We start from the raw sequence: 6,608 nt of genomic DNA on the forward strand, positions 1-6,608 counted from the left end.
TTATCCCTTTGCAAGACATACGTGACTCTTATATCCCTACAAACGCGTAGAACGTTTTCCTACTCCTTGAAATGCGTAGGTGACACTTATATTCCTAGAAATGCGTAGAATTTTTGCTTACTCCCTTAAAATGCGTAATTGGCTTTGATATCCCTTAAAAGTACGTAGGTGTTTTTCTTACCTCTTAGAAATGCATGGATGACTTTTCAATTCTTGCGTAGGAGATTTTCTTACCCCCTGAAATGCGTAGAATACTTGGTCATACTTGGTCACTACAGCCTTGGTCATGCGTATTGAATAGTGTAATGTGTCATGACTAATTTTTTTTCTCACTGTTTTGTTACAATACTCGTTTCTACAGCAATTGCTATAATTATTTTCACCCCCCCCCCTCCCTCTCTCAGGGGTACTACGCCTACCACAGGTTGAAAACCATTTTCCATAGCGCTCGATTTCGAATAAGATGAAACCGGATAATCCAATCAATTCTCCCCCAAATATCACAGACTTACGATAAATATCGCTAATTTGCGACACATTCTGACTATCCACGATCTGTATGTAGTAAGATTAAATCATATTATATATTACGTTCGTTAAGTTCTTCCGGGACAACTAAATAATCACAGGGCATATGACCACACAATTCGTTGGTGCATTACCCTCTGAACTGGTGAAATAAAAACCAGCCAAAATTGGCTGAAAACACGCAACTTTCTAGCCGCAAAAACCACAAACAAACACAAACAGCTGATGTGTCATTATCTTTGCCAGCTGATTCTCCTAAATGGTTAGTGGCAATGACATTTATATAAACATCATCAAGTGATAATGTTAAACCGGTGGGGCCACACGTGTGGCCCACGCCCCAGAAGGTGGCAATTTGATTTTTAAGGAATGATGCTTTCAGTAATTTATGACCCCTGTTAAATTCAGGACCCTGGGCTTAGGCCCTGTGAGCCTACCCAGCCGTTAAGACGCCACTGAATGGTTTTACTAATTTTGAAAACTAAAAATTTCGTTGATGAGGAATATTTAAAAAGCATTTTCCACTTAAAAATAGACTCATGGGTCGTGAAGTCGATCGTTTTTGTGGATTTTGCGTCGTGGCTATAAAATGTTAAGAACCCCCTGCTACATACCATTCACGTCTATCATGAAAACCTTAATACATAAATCCTCGGGCCAAATGTGGCTCTCGGAGTCATCTTATGCTGCCAGCGACAAATTATCCAAATCACTCAAGTGCCCACGGAAGATTATCAAATCAGTTAAGTAGTTCGCGGCATATTTTCAGATCATTTAAGCTGCCAATGGAATATATCCAGATAACTTAAGCGACCTCAAGCACAAATGTAAATCACTTGAGCGACCCACGGCACACCTCTTTCTAATTTGAGGACAGGGGGACCGTATGAAAATTTAGGTTTTTTAAATTTTGTTACAAGTTGTATTTTCACTCTCAAAACTGATACAGGGTAATTTTTGAACTCCTTTTGAGCATTTTTTTAATTGGAATCATTCCTCGACGACAGGCGGTTGATGAGATAAAGGCGGCATTAGCACTTAAAGTCTGCATATTTTAGCGTTTTTAGTGCATGTTTCAGTGTTTTTTAGTATATACAGTTAAAACCCCCTCTCAACACCCCCCCCCCCTTCAGATGCGGCCATCCCTCTTTTACGGTGAAATAATATATATATTTTCCCCGCATAATGAAAGCATGTTTTTCAAACCCCAGATTAACGGTCGCTCCCTCTGTCACAGAGGAATTTTTTTGTCCTACCAGTGTCCGCAAAAGAGAGGGTTTTACCATATTTCAGCGTTTTTAGTGCATATCTTGCCACTTTTTTTTGGGCTCTAGTAATTGCATACCATTCAAACGACAGAATATCGTAATTAGGTGGTCTCAAAGACTGAACTGGTCGTAAATTTCGAGAATTTGTCCTTGGTCGTCCATTGTGTTAGTCCATCATTATCATAACAGCGATTGTCCGTTGTTATTAAATCTGTGAATACATAATTTAAACCTCTCTAATGATTTTCCACGAGACACGTTCATGTTATGGTCGATATTCCCCCTTCTCTTTTGTTTGATGGATGTTTTTTCTGTGTCCGATGGGGTTGATCCATTGATCATTTGGTCGGTCGTGACCCACTTTTTTAATGGCAATTTATTTTTCTTTCACAATTTTTTTTGTTTAAAAAAAAGCCAGCAGGTGATCCTCGTGGAAATTCGAATAGCAGTCCAGTCGCGCCCCACATTACGTTGATTGCAGGCTTTTCTTCTCACTGACCATTACCCCGAGGGAATTCGACCAATAAGTGAGATCGGAATCGACTGAGAGCTTCTCTCTGTGTGTGTGTGTCTCTATTTGGTGCCGAGTTTTTTCAAGAAAACGGGACGAGATCTCAAAATGAACTTTTCATTTTTCGATTAGCTTCACCGGGATCAAGTCTAGGGCCGTAACTTAGGAAGGGTGGTGGGGGGATCGTGTGTTTGGTGCCCCGAGTACTAGACCAAGAAAGACAATACTTTTCCGTTAAAAATTACGGGAGAGGGACAGACAATCATTTAGCCGCCCGATGCAGGAACAGTTTTACGGCCCTCTTCAATATTACGAGAGGGATGTCATAGGGGTTAGGCCACCAGAGATTAACACATTTTTGCTTTATACATTGACCGAAATTCAATTTAAAGGGTCCCGCTAAAAGTATTGAAAAATTTGGATCCTTCAAAAAAAATATTTCCTAGGAGGTTTTAGAAAGCAAGGCCGTCTTATGTAGGCTTGGGCTTGGGCCTACTAGATGGTGTAGGGGGATAAGGAGCCTCACGTTAACGAGACATATGCAATAATAATAATATGTCTAATACAGTCGACGCTCTTTATAACGACCCCACGTTATAGCAACCATGCCATTGCAACGACTGGTAGGATAACTGTTTTCACAGAACGACTATCACGTATGTTTTACAATATAACGATCCTCCCAATATAACGGCCATTTTTGACGGGACAGCGGGGGGGGGGGGGAGGCCGTTATATCGAACGCGACTGTATATGAAATAAGATTTAATAGTGTCATTTTTCCCGAGGGTTCATGGCACTCAAGGGAAAGTGTGACAGTGCTCTGGGGGCTTATGCATCAGTCTTATATTTTCCCAATATTAAATATTTAAATTTCAAAACTAAATTTTCGTGAAATTCAATATCAGGAGCCAGCTAAAAATCTTAGTCGAGGATCCTGTCAAAAATCAAGGCCCCATTCAAAGATGGGAGAAGGGGGCACGTGGAGTTCCTACCTTATCCGTGTCTTTTTAGGGGGTCCCGCCGAAAGTCTTGAAAAACTTGGATCCTTTAAAAAAAAGTCTTTCCCGGGAGGTTTTAGAAAGCAGGAGGTTTAATAAATCGGCATATTTTTCATCAATCGAAGTTCTGGCTTTTTAAAGCAGTTATCGTAGCATATTATACTACGTAATCAAGGCAATAAAATCAAATTTCACGGCCCCTGATATTTTGCGACCCAGTGCTATCGCACCCTTCGCACCTTCCTAAGTTAAGCCCTGACTTCAGGTCACTTTTTTTGGTAACTCACAGACATGGTCCTTGCTGTCTAGGTCACTCTCTTACTTGCAAACTCTCTAGGTCACTCACTGGCCCGGCCCTTTCATTTCTAAGTCGCTCTTTTCATCACTCAGATGTACACAAAAACCTTTGATTACTCACATGCATGAAAACTTTTTAGGTCACTCTTTTGATCACTCACATGCATGAAAACTTTTTAGGTCACTCTTTTGATCACTCACATACATGAAAAATCTTCCGGTCACTCACCTGGTCCCTCGATCTCTAAGCAAAGGCGGATTTATGCCGGCTGTGGGCTGTCCGTCAAACCGAAAGATACCCGGGCCATATGGCAGCGTTTCTCAACCTGTGGCCCGTGACGATGGCATAGGTGGTCCACAGGCAGACGAAAATTTGATTCTAACTGAATAAAAAGTTATTCATTTGTTATAATTTGTATCACTAATACCCATATGGGTTCAAATAAAAATTGCACCTTCCTACTTAGGGGTTTACCATACCTCATCAAGGAAAGTTCGGGGAGTTGCGATCCTAAATACGGGATATCACTGATTGTAGCCAAAAAATGTAGCTACTTTACGGCAAAATTTGCTAATTTCTGCAAAAATGGATGAAAGGTGGGGGAAAATAAAGGGCTGCTACAAATCACAGTAAACAGGAATATATTTGACAGAAAAACATTAATAGATGCTCATATTCCATTGAGAAAAATAAGGGGAACTGGGAATTTAATCTTAAATTATACGGTAAAATACGGGACATCTCACCAATTGTTATCGGAAACGATGCCGCGAGTCGGCAAAATCCCTAAAGTTAAAATCATTGAAAAATTGAGAGTAAATAACGTTGTACCTGACACACACGTAAGAAGAATATTTTTATTTACTATAGAGCCATAATTATCATAAATTATCATAAGATTATGATTAAAATCATAATCTGAGTATAAAATCAGTGGCAAGATCACAATCTACCTATACAATCGGAAATCAAACATATAATTCTGTATCGCATATTATATCGCATATTATTTTCTTGACTTTATTCACGCTACTTTTGTTTTTAAAAATCTTTCTGATGATCCAGAGTGACATTTTTAGCAGCGGGCCAGGGCCCCTAGGCTGGGATTTTTTGCGGGCCCCCGACCAGACTTTCACAGGGCCCCTTTATGATGAATTTACAGCGTGAAAAAGCAAAAAATTGTGAAAATTGTCCTGGGCCCCAGGGCTGGAGCCTTGTCAGCCCACCCCTTGTGGGGGGCCATGCAGCGAGCACAGCCATGTGTTTTAGATGTGCAGTTAATTTACATGCTGTTAAATAATGGATGGGGGTTCCGATTTCACCACAAAAGCAATGATCTGTTCCTCGTTTTTTGAAGCGATTAAAGTAATTTGGGAAAGGTCCGTGATTGGTTGTAAAAAATACTAGTTCCCTGCTCCAGTTTTTTGCGTTGAATGCTTTTGGTACTATTTTGTGACACTTCTTCCGGTTTTCGCATCATTCCATTTTGTTTGCTACAGGGTGTTTCACGAAGGACCCCTAACTTTGAAAATAAATAACTCGGAAACGGTGATAGATAGAAGCATGAAACCAGAGGTATGTTGATTAAAAAAACCGTAAGAACCTGATACAAAAGCCCAAAAATTTTAGTTACTAATTGCGCCGATAGATGGTGCCACGGAGGGCATTACAGATTCCTATAAAGAAAGCTCAAACGCCGAGAGTAGAAGATTTCGCCTTTGATACGTGACCGCTATTAGCGTAGATTGAAAGAAATTCCAGACGTGATGTATTTTCCATGGAAGAACGTGTGTTTATTGTGTTGGAGTACCACCGATTAAATCACAGCCCTACTGCCACAAGGAGAAGTTTTCAAACGCGATTTCAAGTCGCAAAAGGCCCAGATGGGAAAGCAATTCGTGAGCTATTCAAAAAATTTCAACAGACAGGCAACGAGGCCGATGCGTTAGTCGGAAATGTGGGTCCCATCAGCACCTCCTAGAGATAGAAGGCCTCCGCACGCTGCTTGTGACGTCAGTAAGTAGTCCATTTTCCCTAAGAATATTCAGGGGAAAAAAAATTCCCTGCTCGTGCCAGTATCATCGTTGTGAGGAAAAGAAATGATCGGGCTCAGAATTAGCGATTTCTATGCCCCACATCCAATCACTATGCGGTATTTGTGAGCCAATCAGGAAGATTCTACGCCAAAATAGGAAGAAACGAAATAGGATGCTGTGTTTCAAAATGTGGCAAACTTGCTAGGTGGTCTGAATGACGTATATGGCAAACAGTGCAGAGGCCTTCCATCTCTAGGAGGTGCTGGTCCCACCCACTCCGTCGTTACACCTGAACATGCAACGGTACTTGCTGCAGTTATTGAGCGTCATGCGAATAAATCTGTCCGCAGACTTGCAGCTGAATCCGGAATCACGCCTGGCAGTTAAGATAGCCCTGCCTCAGTGCGCATAAACTGAAAATGGTGTTCAATTTTCCTCAGTGTGGAAACCCACACAGCGCGTCGTAATTAGGGGGGGGGGGGGTTCGTATAAAATAGAGTCATTTCAGTCAAACCTGGGACTCCCCTTATCGTTCAATCAAGAGGTTATCGATTAAAAAATTAAATTCCTGAGAGGGCACTTCTATCGGTCACGGCGCATTTTCCGGGCGCATTGCGCACGATCACGGGCGCAATATTACGTCCAAAAACACCAGTAGAGAATAAATTCAAGCAAGAGAGTACTGTGTTTTCTTTCCTCTCATGCTCGCGAAGCTTTATATTAACCCTATTATCTACGGAATTTGATTTTTCTCTCTCTCTAATGTAAAGAGAACACGTGGGTGAAGGTGGTTTCTTATCCACCTCATCTATATTATATACTTTTTCCTTTTATATCTTTTTCTAACGTGTGTTTAGGTTAGCACAAGGTTGCAACATTTATCACAGATTCGCTAGATATAATCAAAATTTCTTGCCAAAACCTTGTACGTGAAATGGTAAACAGGCATTTGAGGCAATGTGTGGC

This window comes from Pholcus phalangioides, unplaced genomic scaffold, assembly GCF_987345545.1.
Source record: "Pholcus phalangioides strain wild (caught in Gottingen) unplaced genomic scaffold, Ppha-v1.0 ptg000008l_1, whole genome shotgun sequence".
Taxonomy (NCBI): Eukaryota; Metazoa; Arthropoda; class Arachnida; order Araneae; family Pholcidae; genus Pholcus; species Pholcus phalangioides.